Source organism: Pinus tabuliformis, chromosome 4_2 (assembly GCF_031772625.1).
Source record: "Pinus tabuliformis cultivar Carrire ecotype Pingquan chromosome 4_2, CPIR1, whole genome shotgun sequence".
Taxonomy (NCBI): Eukaryota; Viridiplantae; Streptophyta; class Pinopsida; order Pinales; family Pinaceae; genus Pinus; species Pinus tabuliformis.
In genome coordinates, this window is record NC_142304.1 from 523,109,922 (window position 1) to 523,135,664 (window position 25,743).

General features: G+C 35.4%; 1 protein-coding gene across 15 annotated transcripts in view; it reads right to left on the reverse strand.

Annotated features, from left to right (window-relative positions):
• LOC149170286 (uncharacterized) overlaps positions 1-25,743 on the reverse strand; it is a 135,763-nt gene that overhangs the window by 55,185 nt on the left and 54,835 nt on the right. For 8 of the 15 annotated variants that reach the window (XR_016259868.1, XR_016259871.1, XR_016259870.1 and 5 more), the window contains 2 exons: positions 13,636-13,684; positions 1,153-13,530 (listed from right to left, as the gene is read on the reverse strand). The exons of 6 other annotated variants lie outside the window; for them this stretch is intronic. The gene's annotated coding sequence lies outside the window, so the exon portion shown is untranslated. The remainder of the gene's footprint in view (positions 1-1,152; positions 13,531-13,635; positions 13,685-25,743) is intronic. One more of the 15 variants, XR_016259867.1, reaches the window with a different exon arrangement.

A 25,743-nucleotide genomic window follows, 5' to 3' on the forward strand; every position in this document is an offset into this window, starting at 1 on the left:
GTTTTCTCCTAACAAGTCGAGCATCCAAGACTTGTAGTAGTACCTCCCAAGCTACACAATTTTCAATAGATTTTCCAAGACCTATTTTCCCAAGTCAATTTCCATGGAATGTTTTGACTGTTGTTTATATATGGGGTTTAATTTACTTTATTTTTCAGATCATAATTAAGGTGAAGGTTTGATTAGGAATTCCCTGGGTTATAGTAAGCTATTTAGGTCCCCATACATCACTTTCCAAGCTAAAAGACATGACTTAAACAACTTTAACATTTGATTACTCATCAAGTCTATTTTTAATGCATATCAATTGGTCTCTATTTTTCATGTTCACCCAAATATCCAAATGTATTTTGTTCCATTACTTAAATTCTCATAATGACTAAGGGCACATTAATCCAAAATTCTATAGTTTACTTGTTCTCTTCAAGAGTAAATGCCACAAGGATTTGTTCATGGAAAGATTTAGCTAATATCACCTTTGTGTTATAGTTCTTTGAGGCTTCTTACAACTACCATTGCATAATTCCCATTTAAGTGTGGTTCTCTATTCAAACATGCAATATGTTCCCAACTTGATTCTTTTGTTTGCCCATCTATTCTTTATCCAGTCTTTAATGTTAGTTGTCATCATAGTCCATGGTATGGCATTGATTTGATTTTGGCAAAACTCTAATGCATATAGAACTAATTTATGTTTCTACCAAATTTGACAATTGAATATGAGTTTTGTCCCTTTAAGGTGAAAGAATAAATCAACATTGACAATATAAATGTTCATGAACTACATAAAAGTTGAAGCATATCATTACATGCATTCCCTTGTTTAAACACCTACTTGACAGTTCTCAAAAACTTCATTGATGTATCTATGACTTAACATATCAATATAAAGGTAACTAGACAAAGCCTTAATGCATGTCACATCTATTCATCAATATAATTATAACCCAACAATACACTGGTCATACATACATCAGCATTGCCATCTTAGGCACACAAACAATCTTTAATTACAATGAGGATCTAAGACTTGGTATTGCATTTTGTCTGCCAACAAATCCATGAATTTTGCTTCAACAATTACTTTAAAGACTTGCAACTACAAATAAAAGTATATGTTCTAAGAAAAATAGAAAGGTCATAGAAAATCACCAATTTTTTGCATATGTTGTTTCCTTTGATGATCCACGCCTGAGATGCTCTTGCCATTTATCCAAGGTAAGAGGAAAATTACATCGTGGGCAAAAATGTTAAAGCATTTACAAGAAAAGAATTTACCTGTAAAGAATTGTCAAACATTAACTAAGCAAGTTCAAAATTTAAGACAAAATGATTTGTTTATAGAGTATATTGAACAATATACAAGGTTGCATATTGGAACAAATCTATAGAAAAATGATGGAAAATTCACAAGGTAAATACCTTAATGGACTATGTTTTCACCTAGAAGGTGAAATCGTGTTTAGTGGATGAAGCATTCCAATGTCTGTGTTGAAGCAAAAGAGAAGTGTAATAAAAGTAGATGTGAAGCATCAACTCAAAGGGGGTCAAAGGTGCAAGTCAAATCTAGAGGAAATACATCTAGATTTGTTGAATATCAAAAGGAGATGAGAGATGAGAAGAGAACATGCTCAAAGATAGGATTGACATGATGAGTTTCGTCGGTGTGGAAGAAGGCCAAGAAACTTTTGAAGGTCTATTAGTTGTTATAATTGAAACACTTAAAGACAAAGCATATGAATGCTTACAATACTCAAAAAATGTTGCCCAGAACTTGAGTGCACATGAAGAATTTAAAGGTACTAGAATCAACGATTAAATGGGAACAAATTTGATTTTGAAGAAGACATTGATAGTTGTGAACAACAACATTCTAGAAATATATTAGAGAAGGGAGAATGTATTTAAACATTAATGTAAATATCTAGGTAAAGTATGTGAGGATAGTATCATTAATGGATCTTCAAACAACTTGGTGACCATGGAGATGGCCCAAAAGTTGATCTTGGCTCATTTTCCTAGTCCATCAGCATACACAATTTCTTGCAACAAATGGGTCATAACTTGTTCATGGATAAATCGAGTCATATATCTTCTAATACTTTGATTTTAAGTAGACACAATTTTGTCTGATGCAGTTGCTTGCCAAATAATGATACTATAATAGAAAGCAATACATGGCAAAGAAGCCAACACATGAATTATGACTCCATGGTAAAAGGTATCTTTTGAAGCATGTAAGGGAAGATAATTAACCATGTGCATTTACCTCATCAATAGTGCATCTTTTAATAAAAAAGGATTGATGACTCTAATCAAGCAACATACACGTTTAGTCCATTTGAGAACAAGGAAAGAAATCCTTAATAAAGTGGTCAACACACTTCTGCAAGGGGCCATTGAATGGGGCGAGTTTTAACAATGATTTTAAACATAATAAGAATGTAATAACTAAAAAGGATGCATTATCCAAAACAATAGTTCAAGTGTCAATAAAACAAACGCAACACGAGATGAAAAAAACATTAAAATAATATTGTCATATTTATTATTTAATGATCATTTAGGAATCTTTAGTTAGTTTAGATAGTTTCCTTTTCTGCTTTCAGTTAACGATTGTTTCTTTTTAGAAACATCATCTCGTAATCTCTATTTCCTTCTCTGCTTTCAATTGATGATTGTTTCTTTTAGAAACATCGTTTTGTAATCTCTATTTATGGAGCCTTTTCTCTCCTTTGTAATTCATTCAATTATAATTTCATGGTATTAGGGCATAAGTTCTTTTTTAAGAATTTATTTCCTTAACAAAAAATTGGTTTCTATCTTTTAATGTGGGCTTGGTTTTTACTGATTCTTTTAAACACAAAAATCTTTTTTTTTTGGCTAAAAAATCAAAGGTCTTTCTTTTTTCTTGATTTTTGATATTTGTGCCAGCAATTTGTTGATCTCATTTTCCATGATGGTGTCATTGACAAACAAGATGTTGGAAAATAGTCAAAAGTTCAATGTAAAAAATTACAACACGTGTAAACAGTGTATACTCACAATCTTTGAATACTGATGTCCGAACCATGTTGTTTTGGGTACTACTTCTCGACACATAGTGGCGAGAAAAGATCAAGACAAGCACGATGAACACAATCAAGAAGTGGTGATGCTCATTAAGTTATTAGTCATCGCTGACATGCTTCCACAAGTGCCATATGGCAAGCCATCTGCGAAGATCTAGAAACATCTAAAAGAACTCCATGAAACGTCACACAAGGGCAGAGCATTCTTTCACAAGGGCAAAGCATTCTTTCTAAAGAACATGTTCTTTTCCATTATGATGGACGAAAAGATGTCTCTACGGGACCACCTTTGAAGATAAAGGATATTCACAATCAAGTGGAGGCCATTGGTTGTAAGATGAAAGAAGAAGCTATGGTGGTCATCACATTGAAAAGTTTACCACGATCCTGCGAACACTTATTGAGATGCTTAACATTACGTCTACAAATGCTAATCTCAAGTTTCCTTACATATGCAACAAGCTTCTACAACAGGACAAATGGAAACAATAGTTTGGGAGCAACAGTGACACATCCACTACAGAGAATAATTTACTACCAAAGACATGGATAAAAGGAAAGGCAAAGGCAATGGAAAGTCCTCTCAACAAAAAGGGCAAAGCAAACCAGTAGAGGGTTCCAATAAGGCTATCACATGTCATTATTGTGGTAAGCTTGGCCACATGAAAAATACTGCAGGAAGCGGTTGGTTGATGAGAAGTCCAACCCCAGAGGGCCTCGATTGAATGCCCATGTTGCAAAGCATGTTAAGTAGAAGGAGCCTTCCTTTTAGGCGTTTATGGCCAAATGACTAGCAGACCATGTCAAACCATCTACGTAATACGTTGAGTTTTGAGCCTCTCAGCATTTTACCCACAAGACAAATTGGTTCACAGAGTATCAAACTTGTCTGATTTAGTGACCTCCGGTGGAGAAGAGTATGCCATTGTCGCCAAGGGCAACATTCAAATTACATCTGGTGGGAGAAATCTCATATTTCTCAACATATACTATGTTCCAGGCATGGATCTTAATTTGTTCTATGTTAATCAGATTATGCGACATTGTCCAAAGTTGGACGTCATCTTCAGTGCACTTAAGTGCAACATTGTTGAAAAGGAGACTCAAACAACAGTTGTTGTTGGCCTCGAACATCATGGTTTATATTGACTTGTTGAAACTAGAGATTCTCAGGGCATGTTATGTCTGCAAAGGGTTCTTCCATCAACGCTCGTTAGCATCAACGGTATCAGTATATCAATCTACACTACCTCTCTCAATTGCCTTGGGAGAGTCTGGTAGTTAGTTTGCATGAGATTTAGTGACAAAATCATGGTGTATGTGGAGCTTATGAGGCAGGGAAGCAACACCAGACTCCTTTCTCAGACAAAGACACTTGGAGAGTATCCAAGGTCTTGCAGCTAGTTCATGCAAATGTTTGTGGACCAATCAATACGACATCAGTCACTGGTGCCAGGTATTTTATTTTGTTTGTTGATGATTTCAATAGGAAAATGTGGGTGGTTTTCCTAAAATCGTTAGAAGTGTTTAATGAATTTCAAAAGTTTAAAACATTAGTTGAAAAAGAGTCAAGATGTCAAACCATAACTCTTAGATAAGATAATTGGGGGGGAGGGTGGGTGAATATGTGTTAAACACGATATTAAGCGTCATCTTACCACACCCTACACCCCTCAACAAAAAAATGTTGTTGAGTGAACAAACCAAAGAATCACAGAGATGGCCCAGTCTATGCTAGAGCATAAAAATGTTTCTAAGAAATTTTGGGTTGAAGCAATCTATAATGCAGTTTACCTTCTGAATCGATCTCCCACAGAGGTCGTTAAGATGACCCCTGAGGAAGATTGGTCTGGGAGCAAACAAAAAATCAGCAATTTGAGGTTTTTTGGTTCTACAACATATGTTTCAATTTCAGCTACCAAATGGACCAAACAAGATTCCAAGAGCTAGAATTTAATGTTCACAAGATACAATGACAAGCATAAGGCCTATCGACTGATTATGGGGGACATTGGTCATCTCACATTCATTCAAGATGGTGTGTTTGATGGAGGACCCCTTCAGCTCTTATCTCTTGTTTTGAGTCTTAAAGATCACCCTTTAAAAGCTACATATTTGGGTGTTAGACTTCTTTTAGCTCCACCTAAAGGGAGAATCCAAGGGAGGGATTCTGTTGGTTCTAAAATTGAAGTTATTGAATCTCCTTGGCACGTCCTTGTACCACCAGAATTTCCTCAAGAGAATATGGATCAGCGTCCAGATGATTTTAGCCCTAGTAATCCAAGTCATGTTGCTACACCTAATTTGGAAGTAGATGGTTCTACTCTTCGTCATAAGTGGTGGGAAAAGCTTATTGGTGATGTTCGAGATGATGAGTTGGTCAAGGGTACATCTTCCAAAGGAAAGAGCAAAACGAAGAACAAATTCATTTTTTCTTTCATAAACATTCAGAGTGTTTATGAGCCCCAAACTTACTCAGACGCAACAGGAAAACCTGAATCGAAGAAGGTTATGGAATCTTAACATCATAGTATTCTTAAGAATAACACATGGGTCCTGTCAAATCTTCCACTGAGGAAGAAACCCATTGGTTGCTAATGGGTCTATAAAGTGAAGTGCAACGCTGATGATACCCTAGATAAATACAAATCTCGGTTGGTGGCTAAAGAGTTCTCGTAGAGAGAGGGCATCGACTATGAGGAAATCTTTACTCCTACAATAAATATGAGCACCATCCGGCTTGTCCTAGCCATTGCAGCACAATTGGATGGAAGGTACATCAAATGGACGTCAAAATTGCCTTTGTCAATGGTGATTTGGAAGAAGAGGTCTACATGAAACGACCTCAAGGTTTCAAGGTTGCAGAATAAGAACACCAGATTTGCAGACTGGTGAACAATCTTTGTGGCCTAAAACAAGCCCCTTGGGCCTGGTACATCAAGATAGATAAATATTGGTTGCACGTGGCTTTCAAAGAAGTCCTTTGAATCCCAACTTGCATGTCAAGAATGTTGGTAATGATATCATTTTTCTTGTCATCTATGTGGATGATATCATCATTACTCGTAGTGGATCACAATTGCTTGAGTAAGTCAAACAAAATGTGTCAGGCATTTGATATGACAGATTTGGGACTTCTACATTATTGTCTCGGTGTAGAGGTTTGGAAAACCAGTGGTAGCATTTTCATCTCTCAATTTAACTATGCCAAGAGTTTGATGTTTACATTAAGGATGTAAGATTACAAACCTTCATCTACACCTATCGAAAAAGGGTTGAAACTATCAACCAAATCATACGCATCAATGTGCAACGAGTCAATTTTCAAGCAATTAGGTGGCAGCCTCATATATCTTACTCACAGCCGCTGGATCTTATCTAAGTTATGTCATGACCTACATTTCTTGCTTCATGACTACCCCTGAGGGAGAACATTGGGTTGTAGTGAAGCGTATACTGATATATGTGAAAGGGTCACCTGACTTTGCCATTCTATACAACATAAGCAAAGATCCACGATTGATTGGTTTTACAGACTCTAATTCGGCATGTTTTGTTGGTGACAGAAAGTCTACTTCTGGGTGTGTCTTTAGTCTTGACATGGGTGCAGTCACATGGACCAGTAAGAAGTAGAGGGTCGTAAATATTTCCTTGACAAAAGTTCAGTATCAAAGAAATGTCAAAGCAACATGTGAGGCAGTATGGCTTTCAAAGATATTTTTTGACATGAAAATGTCTCAAGCAAGGTCTTCGCCCTTGTTCTGTGACAATCAAGGGGTGTTGAAACTTGCCAGGAATCCAGTCTTCCACAAGCAAACAAAATATATTGAGCTTCATTGTCATTTCTTTAGACAACTTGTTGAAGATGGAACTGTAACTTTGCAATATGTTCCAATTGAGGACTTAACTGCGGATAACATAACCGTCGTTGAGCCCAGACAAATTTGTAAAATTTATGGGGCAACTTGGTGTTGTTAGTAAATTAACCAGTAAGGGAGGGCACTAAATTAATATTGTCATATTTATTATTTAATGGTCATTTAGGAACCTTTGGTTAGTTTAGATAGTTTCCTTTTTTACTTTCAGTTAACAATTGTTTCTTTAGAAACATCGTCTCGTAATCTCTATTTCCTTTTCTACTTTCAATTAAAAATTGTTTCTTTTTAGAAACATCAGCTTAAAATCTCTATTTATAGAGCCTTTGGTCTCCATTGTAATTCATTCGATAATGATTTCAAAAAAGTAAAGGGCACAAACCAACCCCTATAGAGGAGAAACATCGAAATAATTAAAATCGATGCAACATCTTTGCAAATCTCTTTATCTCAATAATAATTCTAACAAAGTCTCAAATCTAAAAGAGTTTTTCAAGTTGAAGAGAAAGTAACAATGTACTTAAAAAAGGATCAATTTTCAAAAGTTGACAACAACAAATTAATGTTAGGTAGACTTGAATCTGTGAAAGAGTTAAAGTCACTTTATCAACAATGGTGGTTTCGGGAATATGGTTTTGGTTGCCCACAATTTTGTGCCTAAGGATTGCATGTAATGCAGCGCTTATAAGACTTGGGCAGTCTTTATTGTTATGTGCCAGGGATGTGAGCGATGAAAGATCACTTGACCCACTTGGCCAAGTTTTGGCCAAGGGACTAATAGAATATTATGTTAGCTAGCTTTTCTCCCAGAATTGGTGTTTTTCTAGGATAAACATTGTGTTTATGTGCATGTTTTTTTTGTTGATGGTAAATTTATCTTTCTCATTTAATTTCTCCGATAATTTTTAACATGGTATCAAAGCCATCGGGTAAGGTAAAAGCTAAGAGAGAAGTTTGATGGGTTTTAATCACCCGGTGTGAGAATGTTAAAATTGGCAACTAGGGCCAAATTTGACCTTGGGCCAACTCAATTGACAAAGATGATGATTGCATTAAATTCCTCTTTTTGAGAGGACCAAAATTGATATAAAGTCATCTCATTTGGATAAGCGGAAGTGTGATTTTGAATTTATGCCCACACATGTGCAAATTGTTCAGGTCGGCCACATCATCATGTAGGCTCATGAAGCCCAATGGACATGACTCTTCACCCACAACGACTTGTATAAATACAAGTGACCTCTCACCTCATTTGGCATCATCATCACTCACACATTCTCTCTCCTTCTCTCATTGGTTCGTACAACATTGGGCATTCTCTCTCACACGTGTGGCACAAGAAGGACGAATTTTTGGGCTGAGTTGCAGGGCCGAAAATTTCAAGAAGCAGACCAAGTTTGACCAGTGTTGACCAGGGGTTCTTTGACCAGCTTTGACTGCGATTTTTGGAGGATTGTTTCTATCCCTTTAGGCCGCATTTCTGGGCGCATAAATCAAGAAGTTCTGAGCAGTTTGACCAACATTGTCTTCAGGGTTGACTGCAATTTTGACCGCAGAAAATTACAACAGTTTTTCTCTCTCCTTTGTCTAGACTATATTGGGTTAATTTTGACCAACAAGGCCAACCAAGTTTGAATTTGGTTGACCAAGCTCAAGGAGGCAAGTTTGACAGTTGTGTTGACCATCTTTGACTTTCTGGTTAGGGTTGATTTGACTACAGTTGACTGCAGATTTTGACAAGGTTGTTTTGACTTTGAATTTGGCAAGTCAATTTGACTTTTGTACTCTCTCTCTTTGCTGAACATTTTGATATAATAATAAGAAGAATTGATCAAAGGGTTTTCCCCACATTGGGGTTTTTCTTTGGCATCCACCAAATCTGGTGTCATCGTCTTAGCTTGTCTTCTGCATTTTATTTCATGTTCTATCTACTTTTATTGTCAATGTGATTAATGGTTAATGTGATTGCTATTGGAAATCTGAATTGGAAATTGTCATTGGGCTGCTAAAAGAACATTTAAGTAATTGTGCTAAGCATAGAACATACCATTGTTATCTAAATTTAACATGGTATCAAAGCACAGGTGAAGACAAAGCCCAAGCAAGAGAGAGAAAAGCAATCACTAAGAGAGATTTGTTGGTCAAGACTATTGATCTAATTTCAATGGCTTCTACATCTTACTTCGAATCCGAGGTTAAGTTTAAGGACAAATTTGACAACCATGCATGGAATATGACTTTGGACTGGACTTTGGAAGCGTGATGACATGGACTATGTGAAGGGAAGAGTGTTGGAGCCTCAAATGCACCTGTTGTTGCAAAGACAAAATACAAGAAAGGTGAGGTCAAAGCTAAAATAATTATTATAGACTTTATTCAAAAGCATTTAGTTGCTTATATTTCTAATTTAGGAACATCTAAGGAGATGTATGATAAGCTGACTGGGATGCTCAAAGTGAACAATGCAAATCAAATCCTCTTCCTCAAGAACAAGTTGAAGGCCATCAAGATAAATAAAGGGGAATCTTTCCAATCCTACCTCATGAGGATTACAGAAATCAAGAATGACCTTGTATATTGGAGAAGTTGCTCCTGACAGGGAGCTCACTCTCATCGCTCTTGGAGGTCTTACAAGAGCATGGGATGTGTTTAACACCACCATTTTCAACAATGACAAGATTCCTAGTTTCGATGAATTATTGGTTAGATGCACTCAAGAAGACACGAGGATGATAGAGAGAGACAAGACTTCAAATGGAAATAATCCCACTGCCTTCTTCGCTCATGCTCAGAGGAAGAATAATGTTCATCCAAGAAAATAGGGTCAATGATTCAAGCAAGGATTCAAAGAATGAAGAAAAGGAAGGTGCTACAATTGCAACAGGTTTGGCCACTATGCTAGAGAGTGTCCTCACAAGAAGGATACTCCAAGGGATGATGACAACAACAACCACAACAACTACAAAGGCAATGGCAATCAAAGGAACAACAAGTTCAACAATAAAGGAAAGAGGAATGCTCCCGCTGCTCGAGATGTAAATGGTTGACCTCCCAAAAGGACGTGAAATTCCAAGTATCAAGAAAGTAATGCCGTAGGAAACCAAAAAGAAATTTATCTTATTTCCGCTTTATCCACTCCCTCTCCACAAGATACTTTGGATCCTTGGTTGATTGATAGTGGAGCCTCAAGGCACTTCACTGGGTACAAGGAGGCCCTCTCAAATTTGGTTGAAAAGAAGACTAATTTGGAAATCATACTTGGAGATAATACCACCTATCTCGCAAAAGGAATAGATACTCTTCACTTAAATCAAGGTCAAACCTTTCATCTACAAGAAGTGTTGTATGTGCCCGATTTTAAGAAGAACCCAGTGTCTATTTCTGTGATGGAAGATAAGGGCTTCAAGGTAGCATTCATTGATGGAAAGCTACATATTTGGCAAAGAAACCCTAAAGACGTTTTTACACTTGGATTTAGGGTTGAAGGTCTCTATCCAGTTGGAGGAAGTCCTTTGGGAGCCTTTACTTGCGATACCTCTCCTCAATCTGAATTATGGCACCAACGATTTGTTCACCTTCATTACAAATCCTTACTTGGGGTAAGGAATATGGTCACAGGTATGTCTTAGTTCAACATGAACCCTGAAGGAGTTTTTCAGGGTTGTGCAACTAGTAAACTTACAAGGGGACCACTCCCTTCAAGTGAAAGTCAAACTTCTGATATTCTTCAATTGGTCCATTCTAACCTATTTGGTATGTTGTCTGTAACATCATTGGGAGCATACTTATACTATGCAATTTTTGTAGATGACTTCTCTCGTAAAACATAGATCTACTTCTTGAAGAAGGACGAAGTGTTCAAACAGTTATGTTCTTTCAAAGCCTGGGTGGAAAATCAAAAAGGGAAGAAGATCAAGATATTGAGCACTGATAATGGAACCAAATATGAATCAAATGAATTCAATGACTTTTGCATAGAGGCTAGACTTAAGAGAGAGACAACCATTCCATACACTCCTAAGCAAAATGTTGTTGTTGAAAGGAAGAATCAAACAATCATGAAAGCCACCCGTGCTATGCTTCGTGATCAAGGTTTATCGAACTTCTTATGGGGAGAAGCTGCCAATATTGTCGTGTATGTTGATAATAGGAGCCCGCATCAAGCATTGGATTTCAACACACCCAAAGAAGTTTTCACTGGTAAGAAACCTGATATTTCTCGTTTTAGAATATTTGGTTGTCCTCTATATTTTCATGTGCCTAAAGAGAAAAGAAACAAGTTAGAAGCATCTAGGAAGAAAGATATATTTGTGGGATACAGTGAAAGTTCAAAGGCATATAGAATCTATGTCTCTGGACAAAGAGATCTAGAAATTAGGAAAGCCTGACCTTTGATGAAGATACTTCCCTTAGGAAAGCCTGAGATCTCCCCATTCCAACAAAGGATAATAATGATGATGCTACAGAAAAACAGGATGAACCTCCTACAGATGAACCTATGCTTAATTTTGAAGGCTTGATGGATCCCATTGATCCACCACCTAGTGATGCCTCTACCTCAAGGAAAAGAACTTTGTGGCTAAAAGATACTCTCGAAGATGCTAAGAGACATATTGCTCCAAGAGGGACATTCCGTGAAATCAAGAAGCCGAACAAGTATCAAGGGTACTTGCTATGAGCACTATTGTTCAATCTGAGCCATGTACGTTCGAAGAAGCCATAAAACACCAAGTCTAGAAGTTTATCCAAGATAAATGTTGTGTTTATGTGTGTTTTCTTGTTGCTAGTAAATTTATCATTCTTAGTTAATTCCCCTCGATAAGTTTTAACAATTAAACATAAGAAAATTGAACCTTGTAGAATGGGACAGCACACTTCTACAAACTGGGGCACTGAATGGGTTGAGTCGTAACAATGATTTTCAACATTATATGAATGTAGTTACTGATACAAAACCATTACCTAAACAAAATGTTTAGGCACAGTTACAAAAAGGTACATGGCACAAGCAAACTTCCATACAAGAGAAGGAATTGAGTTTCTCAAGTTGGAGAGCAAGTGATGGTATACTGAAGATAGGATCGATTTCCGAAAGGTGACGACAACAATTAAAATTAAAAAGTTGATCTTGTAAAATTTTGAAGAGGATAATGACAACGAATATGCCATTAACTTCCTAAAAACATTACATCAGTCCACTTTTCAATGTTTTAGATATTTATGTGTATCATGCAAGGTATGGTGAACTTAATTATGGGAAGGAGGTGACTTGGAAGCAGCAATTAGCAAAAGAAGAAAACAGAAGAAATTAAAGAAGTTGTGGACACTAAATTGACAACTATACAAGCAAGAAATGACAAATTCTTAGTCAAGTGCAAGAACTCACCAAACCTAATCAATACTTGAATAAATGAGAACTCATGAAATATAGTGGCAGTCACGTGATTGACATTAAGAGTCTGAACTAGGAGGTTCATAATTTTTTGGGCGAGAAGTTGATGCATGCGCATGCATGCATTGGTATAATGCAGAGATATGTGAGCGACAAGAGAGGCCTCAATGAACGTATAAAATGCAGACACAGGCAGATAACTCCGAATGAAGTTAAGGAAAATCTCTTTGAAAGATCTACTCGTGCATGCCAAGACAAGTTATGCGTGAAGAGAATAATGAAGTAGAAAAGATTAATAAGAGCTGCAAGAAGATAATTTTGGATAATCTCGTAGTTAATGAAAAGTTAAGGATCTCGAATTAGTGGATAATAATGAGTAGGAACTCTATTTATGTCTTGATCTTTTGAAGGCAGGGAAAAGGAGATTATATTAAAGATTAATTGAATTAATCGAAGAATAATTGAATTAATCGAAGTGTTTTCGTAAGTTGAATCCAACTTTTAATTCTGACTTTTTCTGAGTTGAATTTTGCCTCCTCGTGTTAAGGCGATAACCTTTTGTCATATTGGTTTATGACACGTTATATCTGCACAAGTTCATAGAGCTGCACCAATTCCGACCTTCATAATTATGAGCATCAGCTGAAAGTGTCCAGCTCATAAAATTAAATCTTTCATCCCATTTTGACAGTGTCATCCTGCTCTCCTTCGGATAAAATATCAGACAGATGGTGGACAGTGTTTCTATAATTTGAAGGCAGGCGATGGTGCTTTGACTGGACAACAGGTGCATTATCTTGTCAAACTGAAATCTTACATTGAAAACCTTGGGCATGGTGTATTTGGATAGACGTGTCAACCAAAAGTTGTGTGACCTATTTCGTTTGCTTCAAATTCAAATCCAAAGGACCCTCCACATATTGTTTACCTCGATGCATTCCCACGCTTAGTCCTCCTTCGACAGAAGAACAGGATTCTCTATTGTTTGTCTGAAAGATTCAGATGGAATGGCTCTTGTGGTAGAATTGTAATAAAATCCATCTGGGAAAGGATGTTATTATTTTGAGAAATGCACTTCAATTATTCCCTGATACTGTTCACACAACGTTCCTCTGATGTGCAAACAGGCATACTCTGATATGCAATTATCCTCAATCAGCAAGTTCAATGACATAGTTATCAGTTTCTGGACCTGTCCAGTGATTTTTAACGTTAGAAGCCTGCCAGCAACACAGGATATGCATTTCTATATAACATATCTGTCAACACAAAATAAGCTTGAAAATCATGTCCACACCTTCAGAAATCGGTGAAGTTCAAAAACTTGAGCTGAAAAGATCTGCTGCCTGAAGAAAGCAGAAAGATATAGAAATAATAAAAGTCAGAGATATACAATTGGAAGAATTGTTCTCTATTAAAATTTAATACCCCTGTTTTTATTCCTAGACCATTAATGTAAATGTGTACTTATGAGAAATGTAACACCCCAGTTTTTATTCCTAGACCATTAATGTAAATGTGTACACATTGAATGGCTATAAGTCGTACAAATGTAATTTGTAACCAAACATCAAATTTTAATAAAATAAATCACAGGCTGCAGAAGAGGAAGAACGAAGTATTAGGGGCTATGACTCCACAAGCAGGGAAAATCACGGGGGGAGTAGGGGCTCAAGAGGGCTAAAAGAAAATAATATTATTTCAATATTATCATAAATCCTTAAGCTTGTTTAACTAGTGCTCTTTAATCCATGTATTGCTTTGTGATCGATGTATTAATTGCATGGAGGTACATGTCCTCTCCATAGAGATACATAGCCCCTTCATGCCATGCGATTCTACCCTGTGCCCTTTTTGGATATGAAGGAAGAGAGTTCAAATTATGAGGGAGTTCAAACTACTAGAGAGCCGGAATTATCAGGGAGTTCAAATTAACAGGCGGGTTGAGTGACTATTCTATTCAAACGAACATTCTGACTCAAATCACCGGTTTGTTCGAATTACCATTTCGTGGGGAAAGTTTGAATTGCCTTTCAGTTGGGAAATTTGGGAGCGCTCAAATTACCAAACGATTGGTGAATGTTAGGCGAGTTATCTCTTATAGCATAAGCAGCCATAGAGTCGCTATAAAAATTATGTCGAGTTATAGATGAGAAATATGAAAGAACTGAACACTATGCGTAATGGCAATTGTTGTCACTAAAGAATTAAACTACATCTGAGAATCCCAGGAATCTTGACAATGAGATTTCCTAGCCAACCTGTCTTGGAGCCATGAAGGAAAGTGGCGTAGCCTAAGGGACTATATAACAGAGAAGGAGATCTCATTCCTTAGGTTGTGAAGGTTAATAGGGAAAGAAAGCTATGGATTAGGATTCTTATAAATGGAAAATTGACTATGAATATGGGAATTGCACTGTGTGAAGAGAGTTAAAGTCATCCATACGTAAATTAGGTCTCGTGAATTCATATCCTTAGCTCAAGGCCCAAGGGGTGGCCTTTGTTCCAAATAGAACTGGTACCACGGGGAGCATATTGTTGGCTGGAACATCCTTCTTCTTGTTGAGATTGTAGCTTGGAAGGTGATTATTCATGGATCAGGTGCCATGACATACAGCGAGTCACCAAGTTGGAGCCCAAATGTTGTAAATTTTGTGGCTTATGGCCAGACTTAATATGGATAGCAACCATCCAGCATAATCTAATATAAAGGTCATTACTGAATACTAGATCCTGTATCTCAATTGCTTTGTCTAAGGGCCAATTGCCAGATATCAAACCCTATTTCTGAATGCCTTGTATGTGGGGCATATTTTGCAGTCCTGATCATCTAGCTTGGCTAATTTTAACCCAATCTATAGTTTAAACTTTGGTAGCCTAATAAACGATTGGTTCTGCTTTCTCGCATAATGTGAGCCCTCGGGCTTCCTTATGGAAATTACTCTTGAAGAGGCCACTCCTTTTTGTAATCTATTTCCAAGGGAACCGTATGTAATACCTAGGGTTTATTTAACAAAACAAAACTAATGGTCATAACATGAAAAAGGACCAGCGTCCGTTCGACAACATCGAGGACTGGCCATATAATGTGGACCAAGTAACCATCACATCGCTGTCTATCAAATATAAGGAAAATGCAGATATCAAGAGAAAAACAAGTAGCTTAAGACATTGGGCCTTGTAGAAAAGAACATGAAGCCAACAATTAACAGGGCAAATCGATTACCCTCACTTGCCTTAGGGCTCTTACTCCTTCGCAAGAAAGACTGCCTGCGTCACTTGAAAGTGATTCTGCTAGAAAGTAAGGCTAGTGCAGGAAAGATAGCGGAAGGATAGTTCCCTCACTTCAATTCAATGAGCTCAACCAAACAGAAACCAAATTCATGTGAAAATCTTGACGCTTTGGAATAAAAAACCGACATTAATATTCTTTTAAAATTAAGAAATCTATTAATTGAAATATATGCAACGTTGTCAGACCAGACATCACTTTGGAAATTCCAAATAACTATGTGCATCAAGTTTTTGGGACCGGTTGAGGGAGATATGGACGAGAGTGAAGTAGATAAAAAATTCCTAGGAGATATATAAATAAATAAAATATTTATATTTTTTAAGAGGAGATATTTTTTATATTAGAAAATATAATGAGCAAATTTAAATATGAATTTTTTAAATTATGAAATATGCCTTTTTTCAATACATTGTTTTACAGATGAATTAAAAAAAAAAAAAAAATATTATAAGATAAAAGGTGGAAGAAAAAATATTATAACATAAAACATGCATAGAAATTGAGATAAAAATTATTAATTTCCTTAACCACGGAGAATGCTTAAGCATTTTGAAGGATTAACCATCCATAAGAGTTTGACATTCTTTTATACAAAGTGAGATGGATGGATATGATCAGATTTATTTTTTCATTATAAAAATTTGTGAATTTTTTTAGCAAATAGGATGGAAAGGATTTGATATAAAGTTAAGGTACAATCTAATTAATTGATATTTTGGTTGTTTTATTAAAAATTCGGAAATCAATTTTGGGTGACACTGATGTTTTGTTGAGTAAAATATGTTTTTGAATGATGTTTTGTTGAGTAAAATATGTTTTTGAATGTATAATTAGATTTAGTGACCTGAAAAACAACTAGGGCACATGGATTGTGTAGATTATAGAACTCAAACTTAAGATTCCAACAAATCCCTACTGGATTTTGGGCAAAATCGACAAGAAAACATACATGAAACCCCAAAACATCAAAGAGTTAGACTAAACTTAAAGATAGTGCTTCAACCTTGTTATTGCATGATACACCTATTCCCTAGACAAAAGTTTTTTTTTTCTTTGAGGTCAAAGATAACTTCCTAATTGTCACCACTCACTAAGAATGTAAAAAAATTAAATATTTAAAAATAGAGATTTTTGGTTGGTCTAAGTGAGATTGAATAGTTCGGACTCGTAGTGTCAATGCCTCCCACTTTTGTTTGAATCCTTAGATAGGCCCTAAAACATGATCACAAGCTTCGAATAAAAAAATTGAAGATTATAACGGTAGCTTAGTAGCTTCAACCCTCTATCTCTAGCTAGTTATCGAATCCCCCAACAAATTAATATAAAAAAAATAGAAATCTATAAACCTAAAGATTATAATAACACAATAAAAATAGTGATTTTTAAATAATACATTTAAAGGACATTTACATATTAAAATTTATACTTCGCAAAGAAAAGAAAAAAATCCATGTTACAAAAACAACATAGAAGTCCTTAACATGTTGCATAAATAATAGTTGTCATAATTCTCGATTATCCCTTGACCCTTCCAGCATAGAAGATCACATTGATCCACAAGCTCTACAATAAAGCATCTAGCCTAAGCCTCTTTGTAGACGACTCTAATTATTTATGAAGCAATCTTATATTAAAATTTATAGTAAATTTACCATATTGGATGATAATGTCCTCTAAAATATGTCTTAATAATGAAAAAGATGATTTCAAATGATCTTTCATAATGAATGTAAAATAATAATAAATTCACCTATCACTCATCAAGCTATCTAAACTCTATGTTAAATAATAAAAAATGCATTAATATTTTACCCAAGATGCAATGGAAGCCATGATGTCTCAATCAAGAGTGACCTACCTTTCATGAAGAATGTCTTCCTCCACGAGATGGACTTCCTCTTGGATGCCTGAGGCCATGCTGACATGGAAGCTTCGAGCTGAAGACTTTGCTCGTAAGCATGCCTGGGATCCCCCAGAAGTGCATGAATATTATTGTCAGACCGACAATGAGCTCTCTGACACATCATAACTACCGAAGGAAGCAAGACATCACATGGAGCAGGACTAAGATGGGAGGGGAGTTGCATGAGTCGACCATACTTGGGACGAGACCTTCTCCATTGGAAAAAGTTAATATCAGAGGGGGGGAAACTCAGTGATGTGGACGAGAGGCAACCTACCTCAGTTACCAGGAGATAGTCCAACACATGGTTGGCGAGTACAAGAGCATGAGGGGGTGACGAAGGAGGAAGCAAAGCTCAAGCCAACAACCAAGGACAAGGAACATATTGGAGCGCAAATTGTTTCAATGGACACGTATACAACAAGCTTGCAAAGCGGCCTCGACCTCCCTCCTTGGGAGGCAAGATCCCATAAATGCGCCTCCAATGAATGGCATATGCAGGGGATGGTAGTGTGAGGGCGTGTTACATCCCGAACCTATTGAAGGCACCTCAAAACACCCCATTGGGGTCAAATATCATAACCTTAACATACCTTATCATTGCCAATGTTATATTGAGCACTTGGGTATGAGAAGTCCTTTTCTTCAAAATATAGACAAATAGGTGTTAACTCATTACGAGGCACTTTAAAAAGTTTTTTTTGAAATTTGATCAACTTATTCATTATCTTCTTATATCTTCTTATATGGGGAGGAAGAAAACATCGATAAGACGAATAATATAACAAGAGAGTAAAGGAAAGTAATACCTTTAGATAAAATAGGTTGTATAAGTTGACTTAATTACATCTTCATCTCCAAAGGCTTCAAAAAAAATTCTTTATATTAAACCACCTTAAATAAATGATCCGCACCAATAAATAATAACCTCTAAAATATCTTTAATAGATAAACTTCAACACTAAAATACTATTTCACATAATTTCATTTAATAAATTTCAAAAAGTTTATAAATGACCTCTATATTAAAAATTTGTGTTAAAAAAATTATTAAGGAATTTAGACTTCTGTGATCCATAACATTGTTTAGATAATCTTCGGCAAAATCACATAACCAATCTTTTGTCGACGCGTTTCGAACCAACCAGTGTGGTTCATCGTCAGGACAAGTTGAAGAATCAATTCGGCTTAGCTAGGATCATTAGGTCAAAAAAATTATATTTATATTTGTTAGTGTTGGCATTATGATGCATGTGTTGTACTTGATGGCAACCCACTCATAGAAGAACATCTCACTTATTTATAACTAGATGAATCTTCAGAAGAGATATCAGATGTGACTGAATGCATGGGATGCAGGACAGCTCAAAGGAATCAGGTGATAGTTCTAAGTGTGACAAGTTAGCTTTGCCATCAAGTCCAAAGGGGGAGGTTGTTGGCATTATGAGACAAGTGTTGTCCTTGATGGCAAATCACACAGATGACAGATCATAGTGCAGCAGGTCAGTAGCAAAGAATTGATGATCAGATTACAAAGAATGAAGAAGAAGAGTATATATGCAGGCTCAGAGTATATACGCAAGTTCACTATATACCAAGTAGGGTATACACACTGGTTAATCACACAGATGACAGATCATAGTGCAGCAGGTCAGTAGCAAAGAATTGATGATCAGACTACAAAGAATGAAGAAGAAGAGTATATATGCAGGCTCAGAGTAGATACGCAAGTTCACTATATACCAAGTAGGGTATACACACTAGTTATACCTATGTACCAAGTCGCGTATATACGCAGGTTCACTATGTACCAAGTCGCGTGTCTACGCAGGTTCACTATATACCAAGTAGGGTATACACGCAGGTTCACATATACAAAAGGGCGTATACACGCGGGATTTCTGATCAAAAGTCGCGTATGCCTATGCACGCACTGTCCTGCACGGAAAAGCGTGTACATGTGGGAAAGCTTATTTTTGGGTCGTGGTATTTAGACCTATGGTTTTGGTCCTTGGTATTGAGCTCGAAGTGTTGAACCCAGGTATTGGGTCTCTAGTATTGGTTCTCAATGGTTTTGGTCCATGGTATTGAGTAAGGCCTAAGACTATAAAAGGAGAGGAAGATCATTAGGCAAAGGCATTCCGAGAGTCTTGAATATCTGATGAAACATGAGATCCAATATGCAGGTTATGGGTTGATGATGCATTGCTTGATCTGAGCTAAGGAGGAATCTCATCGGTTGATGGAGAACAAGATCTAAGGATAGATCAGGATCAAATGGTTTGAAATGAACTATCTCTATATGGTTGATTATGTTATTCTAAATCTGCATACTGACGCATGTAATGTTCTGTACTGAGTATAATTTAAGTTTGAAATAGCTGCAAGTCATGATTGAATATTTATAGATCTGTATGCGGGTTGGCTTTGGTGAAAGCGCGTATGTACGCGGGTTTGATTCATCATAGTAGCGTATACATTATGAGGTAGGATGTTTGAAGTTGCAGTTGGGTTTGATTGTTATTGCAGAGTTTTATTGTCTGCTCTGTGTTCTGGTAACTGTGTTGTTGATAGGGTTTCAGTGTTTCAGAAATTGATGATGCTAGTATTGATTGTTTTGTGCTTCAATGATATTGATGGGTCCAGTATGAAAATTGGATGAAACATGGCCTTCAGATTATAGTGTTGTGCTTCAGGAGTATCCAGTCTGAAAATGTATGAAATGTGGTCCCTGGAGGATGAAAGGAGATTGTAGGTCGGCGCCTACGTAGTAGTACATCAGCTAGTACAAGAGCAAAGGGGGTGGCAGCTCCCTTTCAGTAGCAGCTAGAGAACGAGTGAAGATGGGAGCATTTAGTAGGCAGGCACCTACGTACTAATAAATGGATCAGCTAGTACAAGAGCTAAGGGGGTTGTAGCTCCCATCCAAGAGAGTCTGGAAAACGAGAGAGGGTTGTAGCCTTCTGCAGGTAGAAGCCTGCGTACTGATATAAGACTGCACCAGTACAAAACTATTGTAAAATGAAGTTTCTTATTAAAAGAAGACAGAGACGACTTGCAGCAGGTGGTTTTCACCCACATTAGGTTTCCACCTTATATCATGGTGTTCATGTGTGCTTCTTGTGTGTGATGACATGTTCTATTTTACTGCACCTGCTTACTATACATATGGTTAATAAAGTTCTGATGCACTAACTAAAGATCAACATTTAATGGATTAACTGAATCATAAGTATTCTGGATATATGCTAGTTGCATTAGACATAGTTGCATATACACGCAGGTTCCCTTAATTGAAATAGTGTATATGTATCTAAGTATGGAAATGAAAAAGTTTTATTGATTTGATAAAACTGATTCACCCCCCTCTCAGTATTATTTCCAACAGTTAATAATTATTATATTTGTGTTAAAAAAAAATTAAATTATATTTATTAGTAATTATTATAGTTAACCTCTATATTAAAAATTTGTGTTAAAAAAATTAATTTATATTTATTAGTAATTATTAAATATATTTATATGGGAATTTTCAAAACCCATAACCCTAACAAACTCTTACCACCAAACATTATTATACTATTCTAAATACAATGTAAAAGCATCCCTTACATCCCAAAAAATGTTGTATCTTATAAATGAGGACATATCCTTGTTAATCACTATATTTTCAAACATCTCCATTATTATTTTGCCTGATAACATATATCAATTATATGTGATATAGGTATCTCTTTCAAACATCTCCTTTGTATATAGATGCCACAATTTTATATGTATATTGTAATGAATGACAACTAATTTTTGGGGTTATGATGTGATTTTCTTATATCATACATACATTTGTTGGTTTGAAACACGTTAACCAAAAATTTCTCTTATGTGATTTCTACCGAAAGACTTTACTTAATTCATTATGAATCACAGAAGCTTAAATACAAAAATCATACATACATATATATTTTTTCCATATTGGGTAAACCATCAACCCATTAAGACACTACATATATAAATCAATAAAAAAACGAAAGTATGCAGAGTGTAGTTGACCTTTGTTATTAATGAATGTTTTAAACATTTCCAAAATGTGTATTAATGGCTCATTTTTCCAATAAACTTGTAAATGAAAATTCTTAATAACATAGCCACGTCATTTTTATACTTGTAATTGAAAATTTATAATCACATAGTCATTTTTGCGTTGTAACTTGATACAATTTAAGTATTTTGAATAGTATTTAAATATTTTATCATTTTTTTATATTTTAATGAGTTTAATTTGAATGAAAAAAAAATATTGAAATTGTAAATAGTTATTTGATTTGCATAATATAAATATAATAAGAATTTAGTAGGTTGAATCCATTTATATATTGAAAAAGTACAATTTAAACCATATAAAATTACAATTTGACCATTAACTATATAATTACATCTCAATAATAATAATAATAATAATCTAAAAAATAAAACAAAATTTAAATTTATCGATTTTAAATCAAATTATATTTTAAAAGTTAAAAGTTCAAACATTATTATTTGTATTTGATGATGGATAGACTATCCACTCTTATTTCCAAAACACTTTTAACAATTAAATAATTTATTATGATCCCTATGTAAAATATTTGTTTGTTACTAAATTTTTTATTTTTTTTGTAATTTAAGTTTATATTGCTTTGTCAAAGAAAACATACAATTGAGCTAGTTTCGTCATGGTCTGTCTGACGGGAAGCCAGACCAACGATAGTGCCAGAGAATTCTTGTCCAAGAAATACAAGGTTTTCAAATATTGTCTTTGGGTGTTCCGTAGCTATGAGAGCTAAAAACTAATAAAGCTAACCATAATTAAACCTACCAAAGAGGCAAGGAAATAGCAAAAATATAACAAACATAGAGAAAAACTTGGCCAACACCAACACCTGGGCTCTTAAAAAAGACTAAACCAGCAACCACATTAACCTGACAAGCAAATCGACGAGAGAGTGAAACACTATACCAAATTTCTGAGTGATTAAAACCTACTCCATCGAGAAGCGGACGCCATGAATGAGGTCTGGCTCCCGCGCTATATGGCCCATCATGCAATCCTATTCTCATTGTGTAACGACAATGGTGGATGGACTGCGCCCCTTGCACGTTTGACATGGATATCACCCTGATCAACGATTTTATTATTGAATTATGGGTATTATGATCATGTATTTGCATCTCGTCTCATTACTACGTCTTATTATTGCGTCTCATAAGGTACCTAAAAAGAATTGAGCAAATGGGAAAAGGTAGATGGCCCAAAAATTTATCTTCAATGAAGCCATGAGTGAAAGAAGGAAATCATGGATGAGATAAAACAACAAACAGATACAAAAATGGAATATTTACCTCAATGCCTATCCCACAAATAGCAACGAGTTAAAGAATTTTGTTATGGAGAAGTTCCATAAGCTTATATGGGGAAAATAGTTGGGTAGAAAGAAGAAGTACTATGTTCAGAAATTCGCATTGGTGCTAGCCTTCCATGGAGAACAAAGATTCTTATTGCTCAATTAAGAACTAACTCGCATCAACTTCAGTGCAAACGGGTCGGTGCAAGAAACCTAAAGAAGCTTGGGAAGAACGGTTGTGTACTTTTTGCACTTATGGGGCAGTTGAATCGGAAAAACATTTCATCTTGGAATGTGATGCTTTCATAAACATCAAAGATAGTTACAATAGTATGTTAACATCGGTTCCTTGGCATTATCTTTTCAGTGAGAGGATTGTTAGAAGGTTGGGTCAAATCATCATCAATTTGAGTAATAAAAAGATTGAATTGCAAAAGGAGAAAAGCAAGGAGGCTGACGGTATTTTTAATCTCATGGATGTTAAAAAATTTCATTCATTCATATTAAATTAAAAATACAATTTATGTGTGTATATAAAAAATAAAAAAATATATACACACAAATGCATATCAAAAATATATTATACCATTTATTTCCATATTGTTTTTAATTTGTAATTTCCCCCCTTTTATTTTAAAATTACTCATTTATATCAAAAATATCTTATAACATTAATTTCGATATTGTTTTTAATTTGTCTTTTGTGTTAAAATTATATTATTTTTTCCCCACTTTTATTTAAAAATCACTCCTTAAAAAATTAAAACATAGAAAGTACTCTTAAAATTAAAAATTGTGTTAACATTTTCTTTATTAACAAGAACTAGTAACAGATTGTATTAAAGCAATCTAAGTATAAGACTCAGTAATGTTACATGGCATCATTGTTTGCAGATATAGATCTCCAGTTATTTATTTCTAGCCTTTTCAAGTAGCTATATTCCAGGTACATCAATTGTAGACTTACATCACTTTATCTCTTTACATCTTTTATAAAGGCGCCAAAAGCAGTCTATTAGAAAACAAAATTTGCTTTTCATTAAAAACAGGGGCGGTTAGATATGGAACTAGGACCAATTGTCTTCGGAACTTTCCTGAGAGGTCTCTTTCTGATGGTGTAATGACCCACTTACAATTACAAATTGAATGTGAATATTAGCAAACATGCCACCCATATGATAGCTACATATGCATGACCTGCATGTAGTGCAATAGTATGCATACCGGCTAATGTTGGACTCTATCTATGCTTAAGTTAATAAATCGATATCGAAGTAAATTTCTACTCACCAATATATATATATATATATATATATATATAGCGAATAATATATATATATATATATATATATATATATAGCGAATGGGGCCTTCTGATATATATACACCACCTGTATATTTATATATATAGTGAATGGGGCCTTTTGATATATATATACCACCCATGTGTGTATATATATATAATTAAGTCTTTAGTCAAAGATATATATATATATATATATATAAACAAAAATGATCAATTATCAATTAAATTTAATTGATGTATAGTTTAATTTAATTACATGTTAAGAATAAAGTGAATTATTAAAAATTATAACTAATATAAGTAACATATTCCATAAAACATTAATTTAATTGATGTATAATTTAATTTAATTACATGTTAAGAATTAAGTGAATTATTAAAAATTATAACTAATATAAGTAACATATTCCATTAAACATTATATTAAACTAGATAAAAGAAAACTATAAAATAAAATCAATTCACTTAAAAGAGAGGTAGCAAAGTCGGCAACCTCAATGAGTCACGTAATATATATACACTCATTTAACATAAGGGAGATGGAGAGACATTGCAGGGGGCATGTAATGAAGAAGAGTCGAGGAGATGACAGGTATACACTCATTTAACATAAGGGAGATGGATAGACATTGTAGGTGGCATGTAATGAAGAAGAGTCGAGGAGATGACAAGTACGGCGATGGAGAGTTGGAGGCAGTGGAAGGGAGCTTATAAGGGACTCGAAAGGGGGTTTTGAGGTTGGAATTTCTCTTTTGGAGAATGGAGAAAACAGAGAAGGATTTTACAACAGAGAGCCACACTGACCGAAGATCATTCAGACTTGATTGTCCTAGATGTTTTTGGGCACGGGGGTCAGAGTGTTGAAATTCTGAAGTATTCCGAAGCTGGGTACCGAGGTTGTTCCTAGTTTGGCAAGGAGGTTTGGTCTTTTGATAGCGGGAGCGAGAGCAAATCAGAAGCATCTTCAACCACAGAAACTCCGGGTAGGTACTCAACATCAAATTGATAAATTTTAATATTCTAAATGGTTATACCAAGTTAAAAAAATTAAATTTAAGGCTTTACAACTAGTTTCTAAATCATCTGGTTGGGGGTCTCAAACCTTCACTTAATGCTTCAAATTGATAATGTAAGTGTGCATTCCATCCAAGCTTAAAAACATTTTCTGCTGAGCACAATTGATAATGCTATCTTTGATGGCGTCATTTGAGTCTAGAGTATGCTTACAAATAGATGTCATATGCAAGCAATAAATTAAGAGTAGGCAAAGGCTTGTTTTCCATTTTATCTCCAACGAATGATTATTGTTGTTTCCATTGAGCATATAAGGCAAGGCACACCTCTCTCCATCAAAGAGGAAACACAGAAGCAAGGGACACAAGCAGTATGAAGGCCATACTAGCACTACGGCCAAGAAGACAAACAAGGAAGGAGGGAGGGGAAGACTATAGTGAGAGATGTAAGGGGGGTCAACCAGAGGAGTCAAGAACCCGAAGTTGCTCTAAGCAAAACGCCAT